Below are 15,610 nucleotides of genomic sequence, written 5' to 3' on the forward strand. Positions count from 1 at the left end.
TGCTCGTACCCACACACTTGTTAGCACTATCGGTTTCCTCAAATACAAATTTGAAAGCTGTCTTCTTTTAAAAAGTGTCAGTTCATGTCCTTTGCTTGCTTATTAATGTCATTGTATATGTTTTGCTTGTTGAACTATTTAAGTTTCTTATAGACTCCTATTGACCCATCTCTAAAGGTTACCACTACTAACCAGTTTCTCATAGGCACATGTAAAAGCATATATAGCAAGCTAGATGGAAAGGTCAATATCGTATATATTTAATTCTACTTTATATTTAGTTCTACTTGAAGGAGTGTAAATAATACCTAATTCTACTGTTTTAAAGCATTTCATAGAATTCAGTATTTCAAACAGTCCTCAGTCATATAAATATGGCTAAATAAGTGAATTAGTCCTTAAATGTACAGCCTGTTAACAAATAATGTAACAGACTATTTTAATTCATCATATTAGTATAGTTTTTAATTCCCTGAAAAGTACTGTCTATTTACAGTTAATGGATCTCCTCATCTCTAAAAATATTAACTTGGTCACTAAAAACATCTTTTAATAAATATTTCTGAAATGTGAAATTAATAAAAAAGTCATAACACTGAGTTCTTAGGCTATGTAAATTTTCATTAAAATAATGACTCCACTAGTTTTCCGATAGTCCTGTGTAGCTTGACAGGTATAGTTTGGGAATAAAGACAAAAATTTACAGTTCAAATTATTCACTATATTGATGTTAGACATAAAGAAATTTGAAACTTTCTAGATTTAAAATCTTTACAATTTGAAAATAAATATATTATCCATTCATATTCACATAGACATTATGTGTTAAGTATCAAATAAGTAAAAAATATTTCTGAAAATTTAAATATCTTTGAAAAAGATTAGTGATGCCACTATTTTTATTTTGGATTTGTATAATTTTCTGCTTATTAGCACCAACTCAATGCTTAGAGCAATTCTATCTGCATAGAAAAAAGCACATTCTATGATTCTATATCTCATATACTTAAGGGACTTTTATTTTAAAAAGTAAACAGAGAACAGTAGCCAATAACAACAGCAAAGGAGTAACAACAAACAGCTGTAGCTGCAACAATACCAGTTATAAAACAACAAGGTAAAACAAATATAACCTAGAAAATGAAGGTAGTATGTGAGGCATATGTAACTAAATACTTTTTTTCATGAGTTTAGTGATAGATGAATTGATTAACAAAATATATTTCCTTTAACAATCTTTCCAATATGGCTTTTCACCACCATTGCATTAAAAAAAAAAAGCTAACTTTTCCTAAATCTTGATATGTGAATTTTAAAAAATGGCCTCCATTGGAGTTACAGTATTTCTGAAAATCATTTTTGGCACAGTTTTCTGCTTTAAACAGAGCATATCCTAGTGACTTAAGTTGGAGAACAACATATTAATTTAATGTAAACCAATATCTTACTAAAAAGATGTACACTTTTAATGTTTTCACAGATATTTTATAACAAGCATGACTTACAATATGAAAGAGAGCTAAGTTATTAAACGTAAACTTAAGAGACCACAAAAATATTCCTATTTTCAATTTGACAAAAAGGAAGAAAGAAAAGAAAAGAGAAAGAAGGAAAGAAAGGGAGGGAAGCAAGAAAGAAAGGGAGGAAAGGAAGAAGAGAGGAATTGACGAAGAAAGGAGGGAAGGAAGAAAGAAGGAAGGAAAGGAAAAACGTTATTGCAGATAAAGGGTGGCGCACCTGTGTTTCAACTCTGGCAGCTGACAGGAATAAAAATAGAAAATATATTATTTAGTAATTGAGTAACAAAGTGAAAAAAAAAGAAATCTAATATTTATTGAGCACCTGATGTGTGCCATGTAGTTTCATTAATGTTATCTCATTTTATTTTCCAACAATTACGTTAAGTAAAAATTGCCCTCTGTTCATTTTAAGCTTATTTCTATGAGCTTCAGAATGATAGGGGAAGTTCCTTACAGTTAATTAACTAGTGGATTTGATTCTCACCAACAATGAATATTTTGAAAGAAATGAAGATTAAGGATATGGAGATAATTTACACCAGCGGAAAAAAAAATACATTTTATTGAAGTAAAACGTTGTTCCATCCATCTGAAGTCATCTCAAAAGTGGCAGCAGGTTAATTTCCACAGGGGAATGCCCCAAATCACCCCAAGATGGGGTCAGTTGGAATTTCAAGGAAAGCAGCACTAGTTGCCAGAATGATCAGTCCAAAGCACTGTTACTCGGCAATTTACGTATGGAGGGGCCTGCAGACTGTCCTCACAATGGACAGTGAGAGAAAGAGCTGTTCTTCCTAGTTATGTCTACAATGACAGGTCAAGTTATGGAGTTTATATGAGGGTTGAAGGAATTTGGCTTAAAATAAGGCAGGTTCCTTTCAGTGTTTTGAGGGAAGGGAAGGAGGGAAGAAGGAAGGACAGCCTAAACACCTTTAACAGGACTGGGAACGTTCAAGGCCCCAGCCTAAGGTTCAAGCTTGCAGGGGAACACATGCAGCTGGGCAAGTCACAGAATGGTGAGGAACAGAGAAAAAAGTAGGAGAAACTAAGGGACCCAAAAAACATCTATGAAGAAAGAGATATGACTCAACTATGAACCTCAGTGAAAGATTACAGAGTGATATCACTAACAAAACCAGCAACTTAGTCATAAATCAGGTGAGCATGTATGGATTTATGTTGCAAATTTCAATTGTGCTATATTGGCCTATTCTAGCGAATGGAATAATGTCTTTGTTGTATCTTTGGAACAAATGGTCATTATTTATTACTGTACATCCTTCTGATTTGTTTTTCATCAGTATTATCTTGACTACTATTAACATTTGAATTTCCATACAGAAAATACTGCTCCATTTGGGACTTAGTTGGGATTGCAACCAAATTGCAAATTCCTTAAAGCTCGGTTCCCTGTTAAGATTTGGTTGGGATTTCAATGAATCTCTAAATCCATTTGTGTTTAATTGCCTTTTTTACAATATTGAGTCTTCCAATCCTTGAAACTGGAATTTCCATTTATTTAGGCCTTCTTTAATTTTGCATATGTTATGCTCCTCAGTGTAGAGGTCTTGCAAATCCTTCAGCACATTTATGTCTATGTTATATATTTTATTTATTAAATGATATTCAAATAACATAAAGTTCATTTTCTATTTGAATTGACTGCATATTTATCAGCAGTATATATGTACTCTTTCAGTTTTTACTATTTTTTACTAAGCAATGTTTATATTTACTGTTTTTTTCTCATTACAGTTTTGCTAAATTGTATTTTTATAAAATGTATCCATTTTATTAAAATATTTCATTTAGCAACATAAAATTGTTTATAAATTCTTGATATATTTTTAGGACATATAGAATCTCTGTTGTCAGTTTATTTTGCATTTTATGACTTCTCTCCCTCCCTCTTTTTATTGTCTTCTATTCACGTTAATTACTTATTATTTTCAAAAATCTAATTTTGGCTTTGATATAATTCTAGTTTTAAAAGGCTTTTCTATTTTACCAGATTTATTTCATTTGTATTATTTTCTTTATATTTTTGTGGCATAGCTATCTCTTATTTCAAGTTTTTAATTACTTATATGTGTATCTGGGAAATGTTTTTTCCAAAAATGTTAGACAAACTTTTATTTATATAATGAGAGGGGTATAGGAGACACTTACATAAAAATACCCTTAGCATATAAAGCGATATAGTTATTTCCAAAATTATTATTTTGGGTTCAATTTTGTACCCAAAATATATTATCATTTCCTTGATAACTGAATTTATATTTATCTATCTGTCTGTAAATTTTCATCCTTTTGTTCTCTTATAGGTGTCACATTTTTATTATTTCTATAAGCCTTTACAATTTTAATAGCATAACTCATTAACATAAATAAAAATTAATTCAGTACAAAATAAACTCAAATACACAAAAATTAATAATTCTAACAAACATAAATCTGATAAAGGTGCAGTAATAAAAAATGCCTTTAAATATAAAAGAAAGGCAAAGTACTTGGAGCTGAGCTTAACAAAAACTTTGGAAAATCTATACATAAAAAATTTAAAAACTTTAAAATAACCCTGGAAACACGTAAGTACATTTGCACTAATGGAAAGAAAATAATTTTTCTTGTTCATACAGATATCAGTTCCTTCCATTTAATGTATAAATTTAAAATAATCCTAATAAACACACCACAAACCTTTTTGGTGGAGGTAAAGGTGACACTAAAGCTTTTATAAAATATCATAAGAGAGTAACTAGATAAAAACACTGAAAAATAAAAACAATGAGGGGTCTATTTCTACAAGATATTAAAAAGTGCCATTAACATACATTAAAGTAGGTGTGTTATAAAATATACATATATTAAAAATATACCATATAAAATATACTATACAGTATTTTTAATCAAAATAGTGTGGTATTGGGCATGAATAGGCAAACAAATGAAGTTTCAACTATACAAAATATATATGGAAACATATTTCATTATACACCAGTGAACCAAAGATAAATACTTAAATTAATGAAAATTTAAATTAATGGAAAATTATGTGAAAGAACAAAAGTAGATCCATACTATGTATTATATACAACTAAAAAAGAGATACAAATATAAAAGTTAAAAACACACAAGTAATAGAGTAAATTTCTATAAACCTAAATAAATATAATAAAATCTAAATTCAATTAAGTAAAAGACTGATACATTTGATCACATAAATTATTTCTCAAATCTGTGCATTTCAACAAATGCCACAAATCATTATAAAAGGGTAAAACAAATGTCACTTTAAATAAAAGTATTACAAAGCATATCAGAGGTAAAGGCTAATAACCCTAATATATGGAGAACTGAAATGTTAAGGGTGGGAGAAATAGCAAACACTCACACCATAATTGAGCAAAACACATAAAAAGACCATTTTCCAAAGATAATATTAAGATGACCATGAAAAATTTTAAAGGCCAATTATAGGCAAAAGAAGATAAATGAGAAAATGACAATGAAACCTACCAAATTGTAAAAGAGTAAATGTTTTGATCAGGAACAAGGCAGGATATCCACTTCCACCAATTTAACCCAAAATAGTATTGGAATTCTAGCCACTGAATGGAAAAAAAAAAAAACTTTATGTATGTTGGAAACTACACCACACTGATCAAAGTAATCAAAGCAGATTAATACTGTGTTCATAGATTGAAAGACTCACATTGGTAATGATGTCAATCCCCTCCCTGCAAAATCAATTTATAGACTCAAGGCAATTTCTATCAGAAACTTAGCAAGGTTTCCAGTAGGCATAAACTAGCTTATTCTAATAGTGATATGGAAAGTCATAGGCCATAGTTTAGCTAAAGTAGTCTTGAGAAAGGAGAAAAAGTGGTACAAATCACTATCTGATATTATGGCTTACCACGTAACTAGATTATTCAAGACAGTGTACTGGCAGCATAATAAACACATACATCAAGGGAATAGAAGAGAAAATCTTAAATCTACTGACACAAATACATTCAATTAATTTTTGACAAGGTTTTAAAGGTAATTCAATGGAGGAAGGATAGCCTTTTCAACAAATGGCACAATTTGACAACGATAGGCAAACAAGCAAACAAAAACCACTATAACATCTTTCAAAAAAAAAAAAAAACACAAGATAAAGTCTTTGGGATCTATAGCTATGCAAATAATTTGTAGAAATAGCACTAAAAATGTTCAATCTATAAAATAAAACAAAAGATACATTTTACCTAATCCAAATGAAAACCTCTTGCATTGTGCAAATTAATGTGAAGAGGATTTAAAGACCAGCTGCAGACAGGCAGAAAATATTTGAAAACCACTTATATGGCAAAAGACTAGTACTTAGTATATATAGATATAGATATAGAGACAGGTATAGATATAGATAAAAGTTTTAAACCTCAAGAGTAGAAAAAAAACAATTTAATCAGAAAATAGGCAAAAATTATGTACAGACATTTCACTGAAGAGGATACGTAGTTGGCTAACATAAGTAAATGGATTTAAAAAAATTATCTATCAGGTAAATTCAAATGAAAACCACAGTGATATATTCCCACATCCTATTAAAATAAATAAAACAAAAAATAGTTGCAACACCAAATGGTGGTCATGGCACTGAAAAATAAGATCAATCATACATTACCGGTAGAAATGTAAAAATTTAGTAAAAATGGTACAGATATTCTCTAAAACAATTTGGAAATTTTATATAAAATGAAACATTCAATTTCCCAGAAATCCCACTCTTTACATTTAACTTCAATTTTAAATAGATTATGTTTAGACAAAACCTTCTCTATGAATGTTTATATAAGCTGTAATTGTAATAGCTAAAAACTGAAAACAAACCTGATGTTCTTCAGTTCGGGAATGGATAAACAAACAGTGATACCTCCATGCCATGGAATGTAATTCAACAATATAAAGAAACAAATTGGTCTTGCATACAACTTGGCTCAGCAAAGATGTCCAATCCATACTGTATGATTCCATTTTTATAACATCTTAGAAATGAGAACATTTAAAAATGGAGTGCAGGTAATATAGTAGTGGTTAGTGCGGGGACGGAGCAAGCATTGGAGGTTGATCTTGCTGTAAGAGGGCACTGCCAGTAGTCCTTTGGTGATAAAACTGTTCTGTACAGACACTGTGGTGGTGAATCCATGAACCTACTATTTGATACAATTGTGAAGAACTAAACACACACACTCTCTCACACACACACACACACTCCCCAAATGAATACAAATATAACTCAGGAAATAATGTGTATGAGGTTGGTGAATTGTATCAATGTCAATATTCTGACTGAAATATTTCAGTATAGTTTTTCAATGTGCTTCCCCCTGTTAGGAAAACTGAGAAAGAGTACATGACATGTCTCTGTGGTATTTCTTACAACTGTGAGTAAATCTATAATTATCTCAATAAAAATGTCAATACAATAGAATTACCCTGAAACACTTTCTCAACTATCAGACTGGGAAATTACAAAGCTTCACAGTACATTTTGTTGGTGAGTGTGTAGGGAAAGAATCACTCGATATATTCCCTGTGGAAAATGAAATGAGTACAATACATGCAAGGAAGAATTTGGTAATGTATAATAAAATGATAGGAGTGCTTACTTTCTGATCCAGTAACTACAATTCTCAATATTTCCTTGACTTTAACCCTCCAATACCAAATATACATTAACAGGTTTATTATATTGTTTGCAAATGCAATATGTTGGAAATAACTCAAATTTTTAAATATGGGGAAATTATTAAGCTGTAATTCTGCTATCTTTACAACGGAGAAGATAGATGTACTACAGACTTTTATCATGCAACTGTTGAAAAAACATACAAAATATCGTATGAATTGAAGCCAAAGGGAATTATTCCCAAAATGTAATTTTAAGGAAGGATAACAAAATTTATAAGATTGCTAAACTATCATATCACTACCTATTGCATAAGAAATAAATACAAAAGCGGTATCTACTTATCTTTTATTAAAAAAAAAAAATTTAAAAAGGCCGGGCGCGGTGGCTCACGCCTGTAATCCCAGCACTTCAGGAGGCCGAGGTGGGCGGATCACAAGGTCAGGAGATCGAGACCATCCTGGCTAACACGGTGAAACCCCGTCTCTACTAAAAATACAGAAAATTAGCCGGGCGTGGTGGCGGCGCCTGTAGTCCCAGCTACGCGGGAGGCTGAGGCAGGAGAATGGCGGGAACCCGGGAGGCGGAGCTTGCAGGGAGCCAAGACGGCGCCACCGCACTCCAGCCCGGGCGACAGAGCGAGACTCCATCTCAAAAAAAAAAAAAAAGAAAAAGAAAATATAAGCCAGAAACTACTGTGAGTGATTACCTAACAGGGATGGTTGAGAATGTAATAAAAGAATGAATAGTAGGAATGAGGTAGAATTAATATGGGAAAGTGATACATTTCTAAATATACATTTTTTTTTTTTTGCATTTTTCACTTTGGAGCCATGTCAATATTTATTAAGTCAGAAAAAGGTTCTTTAAAAAGACTGAGGAATGAGAAAATCTACAATGGAAGATGAACAAAACCAAAGGAATTCAACTGTATTTTAAATATGAGGTAGGTACTTTAATCATTGCCATTTTAAAGATGAAGAGGAATCTGAACCACTGCTGTGATTTTCTGAATCCAAGGCATATGTTTGGAAATACAAAATAATCAGTATTTAAAATAATTATTTTAATGACAACTCGGAGCACATTATTTGCACATGTCATTGGATAATCCAGTATAGTATAGTATATTCAGTGTAGAGAATTTCACCCTTCTCAGTTACTATGTAGAACAGTGAACCCAGAATTCACCAAATTACTAAATAAGAATATGAAATGTCATTTATTTCAATAACTAAAAAAAGCCAATTACAATGCATTTCAATTCAAATATATATGCCAAGAGCATATGTAGTTACTATTTTTACTACAGACTAACTCAAGAAATTAGAGAATGCATGTAGTCCATTAAAGATACTAATTTTTAATAAATAGGAAGAAAGTATATTTTAAGTATGTCTAAATAGCATAAAAATACTTGTATTCATTATTTCCACCACTAGGATTCTGTGATTGCAAGCAACAAAATTTAAATTTTGGCTTAATTAAAAAGTAATATTTTGGAGAAATATGGGCAGTGCAGCTAAAGAAGATACTGAAATGCAAGTTTAAAAAGGGATAGAAACCTGGCATTACAGAGATGTAGATTCATGTTCTAATAGATGATGTATGTGAGACAGCACCGTCTGGATAAATCAGTTCCAATTTAAAGTTGATCTTGTGATTCTTAACTCATAAGTGCAAGTTTTAGCCTAAAGAGTTCAAATGACATAACTCAGATGCAGAGACCACACTTGCCTGGAAAGGGCACATTGGTTAGGAGCCCCAAGTAAACAACAAAAGAAAAGAAAGGACATTTTCCAAAGTGAAATGGGAAGGTTGAATAGACACTGAACAGGTAAAAGCAAGGACACCCAATACAAATAAAAGAAAAACATGAGAAAGAATTAGCTTCAATTGTTCAAATATTTATTTATTTTGTGTAAAGCCATCCATGAGGTAATGCATTTTAATTTTTGAAAAATAATAATGCCCACGAAAAAGTTGTTGCACTAGTTTCTATGTTATTGTTGTTGTTTTGAAATCTGAGAATCTGTTTCAGAATGCACCCTGAAATCAAATAGATTAGCTTATTATAAACTGATATTTCAAGAAAATAAATTATTTTATTATTTCCATGTATTCATGTAGAAAAATATTGACAAATTATAGAAACAAAATTAACTGAATATTAAAAGATTGCATTTAATTTTCTTTAAATAATTATTCTAAAGCCATACTGGCTGATTGTGACACTATTGTATTACTGGAAATCAGATAAACAGACACATACACACATATATGTACAAACTTCATAATATTAATATGCCTGATTTTGTACATTTGTCTATTTTCTTGGATTTATTTGTGGATATCAGTTATTAAAAGCTGAGTAAAATATAGCCTAATGTCATGCAATTAAAAATGTTTAGCCCATATTTAATAAGATGAAATCTATAAATTACCTGGAATTCATTAGAATGGGTTCTATATACATACAACATTATTAATACCTCAAAAATATGTGCAATATATAGATTTTAAAAGTTTATAGGGGCATAAAAATCAATGTAATACGTTTGTGAGTTTTTTTTCTGAAAGTGGATCAGTAACCTGTTTTCAAGAATTGATTTAGAATCCCAGGAACTGAGTAAGATTGATGCTTGGATTTCTATACACTCCTGAAAGATTATTTGACAGCTTTCAATTGTCTATGCCATTTTGACCTGAACACCAAGTCCTTTGAAATATGCATTTATGATACAGGTCCTTTGAAGCTAATAGATTTCTCTGAATTATTCCTGCGCTGATGTAGAAACATGCTGTACAACACCATTTCAAAGACATCATTTACAGTGAGACAAGGTACGTGACCTCCAGAAATGCCAGAAGTGCTTTATGGATAAGTTTGTCATCTTATTCTCCAGGTCATTTTCACACATGTATCATTTCATCTTGGTCTGACCAACAGGTCTCCATGTCATCCCCACTTGGAATATAAAGTGTGTTGTCTCTGAAACTGTCTTTCCTATACCTTAGTCCATGATTTGAAGTCCTGTCTTCCTTGATGCTTTATTTGAGATACTAGACAGAAATATGAAAAGATGAAAAGAAAACTTAAAATAAGACAAACGTTTTGTAGTCATCCGTATTACTTCCATCATTTAGTTTTTTTCCTCATTTTTTTAACTTTAACTTACCCTCTGATAAAAAGCAAACAAAGTGGCCAGGCGCCATGGCTCACACCTGTTATCCCAGCACTTTGGGAGGCCAAGGCGGGCGGATTACGAGGTCAGGAGATCGGCACCATCCTGGCTAACACGGTGAAACCCCGTCTCTACTAAAAATACAAAAAATTAGCCAGGCATGGTGGCACGTACCTGCCTGAGTAGTCCCAGCTACTCAGGAGGCTGAGGCAGGAGAAGCGCTCAAACCCAGGAGGCGGAGGTTGCAGTGAGCCAAGATTGCACCACTGCACTCCAGCTTGGGCGACAGAGCAAGACCCTGTCTCAAAGAAAAAAAAAAAAAAAAAAAAAAAAAGATTAAACAAAGTGAGAAACTAAATGAGAAAAAATAAAATACAATGAAGATACAATGAAGATAATAATGAGTGTAGAAAATATAAACTGTAAATATGGTTTGAGAGACAAGGCATAAGAGGAATTAGGCATCTTGCTTTGAAACGAATTACATTTAAAAAAATAAAAATATGCTTAGGCAAGCATAAATGGTTGATATTCAGTTAAAATCCTCAGATAATATTTATTCTTTTCATGGTATTCTTTAAACTGTTTTTTTTTTTTTTAGAATATGGACTTTTGTGTGTATTTTAGGATTTTTTTTGGAGGGGGTGGTGCATAGATGTAGCTCACTGGTCTACAAACTATGGCCCATGAGCCAAAATTGGCCCATTACGTATTTGTGTAAATAAAGTTTTGTTTCAACAAAGACACGGCTATTTATCTGTATACTGTCTACAAATATTTCCGTGCTAAAATAACAGAGCTAGTTGTCTCAGAGGCCAGATGGCCCAGGAAGACTGAAATATTTACTTCCTGGCCCTTTACAGAGTATGTTTGCCAATTTTTGGTCTGGCTCATAGTTCATTCCTGAAATGCCTGTGTGTCAGTTACTTTTGAACTACTTTACAGTACAAAATACTAGAGATGTGAGTTGTTTCTGTAGATAAGATTACTTGAGATAACAATGGTTGAAGTTATGTACTATCATCTGAAAATCATAAAAAATATTTTCAAAGGAGATTTGAACATTTTATAAATTATAGTTGATGATGCTCAGAGAGAGATGATTTCAACCTCAAAAGCAATATCCACTTTTGAAATAACTGTTATTTATTTTTACAGATTGGTTACAGATTCAAAATGCTTTATTTTGTAATGATATCTATCAATGCCTAAGAACAAGAACAAGAAAGTAGCATCACATGTACTATTAAATATATGATGGTGTTACATCACCAAAGTTTGCATAAAATACAAAATATTTAAAAAATTATAAAACTGAAATTTACTAACGGTAAATCTCAATAAAATTACTTAAAGTCCAGCTTTTCATCAAGCATTTCTTTTACATTCTAAAGGAGAACATAATTAATATAAAAATGTACTTTTAATCTACAATTTAATACACAAATGACCTTTAAAGGATAATTAAACCAGAATCTATTCAATAAAGTTTAAAACATTCAAATGCTCTATTCAATATTTTAGATGGAAACATGCCAAAAATGTCAACTCAAATCATCTGTTTTTCTTTTCTTCTCTAAGATGTGTCGGCTCAAATTCCCTAAAACAGTTTCACAGATAACATATTTCTTTTTTGAAAGAAATAGTGGAAGATATGTCTTTAGTTCAACAGTATCTGTATTTCGGTAAACTTTTTTCAATCATATTGTTTCAACTAAAATAAATGTAGAATTTCAGTGAGTCCAGTGATATTTTTTCTATCATAAACTACTAAAATTTAACATATATTTTAGCATCTTCAACTTTAATTGAAACAAACTTTAATTTTAACTGAAGAATCATGATGATAGTCAATTTGCTCAGACTTCATAGTTAAAAGTGAGAGGAAATCTAGTTTAAATCTAAAATAAATACATTTGTTCACATATATTGTTGCAGTTTTGGATTCTAGGTCTGACCTAGCTACAGGGACTCCAAAAATGACATCAGGACAAGTTTCCCTCTTCCACTCCCCTGTCTTTTATTTTTGCTGTCTTTATTCACAGATGGAATATCTTCTTTTAGACAACAGCAGTTGCATGTAGAGCAAAAGAGACTGACTCTGGTAGTGTGTAGGCCCATATATGAAGAGTAGCCAGGAAGCAGAAGACATAGGTCTAAGTTACCATGTCTAACCTGAGCTGAAACATAACTCCTGAAAGGAAATAACAGGATTTTCTTATGAGAAAAATATGGATGTTGGTGAGCCAAAGATCAAATGAATCTTCATTCAATAACGTTTCAACTTGTTACATTAAAATTACAAGAAAAATATAAAATAGCAATTTTCCCCCTAGACATACATATCATATGTGTTTTTTCTTTAAAATTTGCTAGTTATAATACTGTAACTAAAAAGCATATGGATTAAGGTAACTGGTTAGTATTACCTTTTGGGCTATCTCAAGAGGAATTATTAGAGAAAGACAAAGTAGGTAACTAATAAGCTAATCAGCAAAAAATTTAGCTTACTAAATGGCAATGAGAAATCAACTACATCACAACAATGAATAGGAACTAATAATTTTGATTCTGAAAAATATTAATAAGTCAAAATAATTACACATGGATACCATCAACTCTTAAAAGCAAACAAATATCAATTGTTCAAATTATTAAGAATTTAAGGTGGAAAAAAATGAAAATGAACATAGGGAAAAGTCAATGGCATATTATATACATTTTTTCAGTTATATTGAGGTATACTTGACAGATAAAAACTGTCTATATTTAAGGTGTAAAACATAATGTTTTCATATATGTATACATTGTAAAATGACTATCAATCAAACTAGTTAACATATCTGTCACCTCACATAGTTATGATTTTTTTGTGGTGAGAACACTCAAGATCACTCACTCACCAAATTTCTAGTATATTTGATTAGTGCAAAAATAATTGGGTTTTTTAACCATTACTTTTAATATAGTTTTGGTCTCTAGGCCTGATCTAGCTACAGGGACTCCAAAAATGGTATCAGGGTAAGTTTCCCTCTTCCATTTCCCTCTCCTTTATAGTCACTGTCTCCTATAGTCACCGTCTCCTTTGCAGCCTCCTACAGTCACTGTCTTAAGCTGATTTTGTTGCTTTAACAGAATATCTGAAACTTGGTTTTTATAAACATGGCCATCATTTCTTAGACCTCTGGTGCCGCATCAAAACATAGCAGAGCAGGTCAAGGGGAAATCAGGGACATGCAAAGAGAAGGAAATCAGAGGGGCATCCTCGCGGAACCTGTTCCCATGAGAACTAATCCACTCTCATAGTGGCAAGAACTCACTCACTACCAGGAGAACAGCAGCAAGCCATTCATGAGGGATCTAATTCCATAACACAAATATCTCCCACTAGGTCTCATCACCCAGTACTGCCACACTTGGGATCAGATGTTAACATAACCTTAATGGAGAGAAGCAAACCATATTCATATCATAGTAGCCGTCCTGCGGTAAATTAGATCTCTAGAATGTATTCCTCCCAAATAAGTGAACCTCTTTATCCTTAACCAATGTCTCCCCATTTTCCTACTTCCCAATCCCTGAACCCACTATACTATTTGCTGCTTTTACACTTTTGAGTTTTTAAGATTCCACATATGAATGAGATCATGCAGTATTTGTCTTTCTGTGTCTGGCTTATTTCACTGAACATAATGTCCTCAAGGTCATCTATGTTGTTGCAAATGGCAGAATTTTCTTTTTTTAAGGTTGAATGATATTCCATTTTGAGTGTGTATATGTGTGTGTGTCTCCATTTATCTGTCATTGAACATTTAGGTTTTTTTCTATGTGTTGGCTATTGTGAATAATTCCACAATGAATTTGGGAGTGCATATATTCCTTTGAAATACTGATTTCGTTTTCTTTGGATATATGCCCCAGAAATGGGATTGCTAGAGCATATGGTAGTTCTATATTCTGAGAAACCTCCACAGAGTTCTCCATAAAGGCTGTACTTATTTACATTCTCACCAGAAGTGTACAAGAGTCCCCTTTTTCTTCGCATCTTTGCCAAAACTTATTATATTTGCTGTCTTTTTGATAATAACTATTTTAACACATGTAAGGTAACATCTCATTTTTTTCTTTTCTATGTATTCTTATTTTTAATTTTTATGGGTAAATAGTATATATATGTATATATATATATATATGGAGTACATGAGGTGTTTTGATACATGCATGGAATGTGAAATAAGCACATCGTGGAGAATAGGGTAACCTCCACTCAAGCATCCTTCCTTTGAGTTACAAACAATTCAGTTACACTCTTAGTTATTTTAAAATGTATAATTAAGTTCTTATGGACTATAGTCACTCTGCCAGGCTATCAAATAATAGTCTTACACATTCTATTTTTTTGACGCATTAACCATCCCCATCTTCTCACTACCCTTCCAAGCCTGTGGTAACCATTCTTTTACTCTCTATGTCCATGAGTTCAATTGTTTTCATTTTTAGAACCCGCATATAAGTGAGAACATGCAATGTTTGTCTTTCTGTGACTGGCTTATTTCAGTTAACATAATGATATCTAGTTCCATTTATGTTGTTGCAAATGACAGGATTTTATTCCTTTTTATGGCTGAATACTACTCCATTGTGTATATGTAGCACATTTTCTTTATCCCTTCTTCTGTTGATAAATTAAAGAAATTGGGGAAGACACTAAAAATGAAAAAATATTTTATGTTTCTGGGTTGGAAGAGTCAATATTGTTAAAATGTTGTAAGACACAAAGCAATCTCATTGTAGTTTTGATTTCCATTTCCCAGTAGCAATGTGGTGCCCCTGATTTATCTATACTTGTGAGCAATGTGTGTGACTTCTCTTGAGAAATGTTTATTCAGGTCCTTAGCCCATTTTAAAAATCTGGTTGTTTTACACTATTAAGTGATTTGAACTCCTTATACATTTTGCATATTAACACCTTATCAGATATATGGTTTGGAGATATTTTCTCCCATTCCAAGGCTGACTTTTTATTCTGTTAATTGCTTGCTTTCTTATGCAGAAGGTTTTAAGTTTGATGTAATGTCACTTGTCTATTTTTCACTTGAGATTGTGCTTTTGGCATAATTTTCAAAAATCATCGACCGTACCACTGTCAAGAAGCTCTTTCCAGATGTCTTTTAAGTTCTACAGTTTCAGATCTTATGTTTAAGTCTTTAATCCACTTTGAGTTT

At 31.8% G+C, this 15,610-nt stretch overlaps 1 long non-coding RNA gene across 1 annotated transcript; it reads left to right on the forward strand.

The window, feature by feature from the left end:
* The first annotated feature begins 1,069 nt into the window (after positions 1-1,069).
* LOC134761124 (uncharacterized) lies at positions 1,070-10,194 on the forward strand. Its single transcript, XR_010139400.1, has 4 exons — positions 1,070-1,117; positions 1,481-2,678; positions 8,032-8,146; positions 9,946-10,194. It is a non-coding gene; the product is annotated as an uncharacterized LOC134761124 (long non-coding RNA).
* The last annotated feature ends 5,416 nt before the right edge of the window (positions 10,195-15,610 follow it).

This window comes from Pongo abelii, chromosome 2 (genome assembly GCF_028885655.2).
Source record: "Pongo abelii isolate AG06213 chromosome 2, NHGRI_mPonAbe1-v2.0_pri, whole genome shotgun sequence".
Lineage (NCBI taxonomy): Eukaryota > Metazoa > Chordata > Mammalia > Primates > Hominidae > Pongo > Pongo abelii.